This window comes from Marmota flaviventris, unplaced genomic scaffold (assembly GCF_047511675.1).
Source record: "Marmota flaviventris isolate mMarFla1 unplaced genomic scaffold, mMarFla1.hap1 Scaffold_199, whole genome shotgun sequence".
NCBI lineage: Eukaryota > Metazoa > Chordata > Mammalia > Rodentia > Sciuridae > Marmota > Marmota flaviventris.
Genome location: NW_027288104.1, coordinates 144,465 through 146,084, shown reverse-complemented (window position 1 = coordinate 146,084; position 1,620 = coordinate 144,465).

The following is a 1,620-nucleotide window of genomic DNA, read 5'->3' as shown; positions in this document are numbered from 1 at the left end:
CTTTGGTTTAGGTTTGAGTTTAGTGTTAGGGCTCAAATTAGCATTAGGGTTAGCATTATGGTAATGATAAGGTTAGGTTTAGGGTTCAGGTTAGGTTTAGGGTAATTGACAGTTTGGGGGATAGTGATAAGGTTAGGGTTAGGCCTAGGGTTATATTAGTGTAAGGGTAACGTTTAGGGTAATGGATACAGTTAGAGTTAAGATTATGGCTAGGGTTATGGTTAGGATTAGCTCTTGAGAGAGGGTTAGGATGAGGGTTAGAACTAGGGTTAGTTTAGGGTTATGTTTAGGGTAAGGGTTAGGTTCTGAGCTATGGATAGGGCTAGGCTGAGAGTTAGTTTCAGGGTTAGGTCTAGGGATAAGATTACCATAGTTTTTGGGTTAGAGTTAAGTTAGAGTTAGACCTAGGATTAGTGGTAGGGTCAGTATAATGGTCAGGGTTAGGGGTAGAATTTGGGATAAGGTTAGAACTAGAATGAGAGCTAGGGTTAGGGCTATTAATAGAGTTACAGTTTTGGTTAGCCTAATAATTAGGGATAAGTCTAGGGTTACCCTTAGGTTTAGGGGTTTGCTTAGGGTAAGGAATTTCTTTAGAGTTAGGTTTAGGGCTAAGGTTAGGATTAGAGTTAGGGTTAAATTTAGGTTTAGGGCTCAGAGTAGGGCTAGTTTTTTGTTAGGGTTAGGGATAGGATTAGGGCCACGGCTAATGTAAGTACTAGCATTAAGTTTAGGTTAGTTTTAGTGTTATGATTAGGTTTAGTGTTAGGGTTTGGTTTAAGTTTAGGGTGATATTTATAGCTAGGGTTTGTGTTAGGATAAGAGTCAGGTCAGGGTTTGTTTTAGGGTTAGGAATAGGACTCAAATTATTGTTAGGCTTATTCTTAGCATTCAGTTTAAGGTGAGGGTGGTGTTTACAGCTAGGTTGAGTGTTAAGATATGAGTCAGGGTCAGTGTTAGTTTTAAAGTTAGTGTTAGAACTCGAATAGGGCTAGGGATAGATCTAGGTTTAATGTTAGGGTTTGGTTTAAGTTAATGTTTAGGGTTAGGTCTATTGCTTGCTTTTGGTTTAGTCCTAGGGTTAGGTTTAGGGCTAGTGTAAGTGTTAAGCTTAGACGTAGGGTTAGGGATAGATTTGGAGTTAGGGTTAAATCTAGGATTAGGGATGGGACTAAGGATAGGGCAAGCGTTAGGGCTAGGGATAGGGTTATGGTAAGGGATAGGGTTAGAACTAGGGATAGGTTTAGGCTGAGAGTTAGAGTCTTAGGGCTAGTGTTAGTGTTAGGGTTGTTGATAGGGCTAAATTAATGCTAGGATTAGGGCTAGGTTTATTGTTTGTCTTAAGCCTAGAGTTAGGTTTAGGTTTAGGTTTAACTTTAGGGTAAAGATGGCATTATAGCTAGGTATAGAGGTAGGGTCTGGGTTCCAATTTGGGTTAGGGTTAGGGTTAGGGTTAGGGTTATGATTAAAGCTAGCTTTAGGGCTAGGATGAGGGCTAGGGTTTGTTTTAGGTTCAGGACTAGGATTAGTGCTAGGGCTAATTTCAGGTCCAGAATTATGGTTGAAAATAGTTTTTATGGTTAGAATTATGGCTAAGTCTAGGGTAAGGTTTAGGTGTAGGGT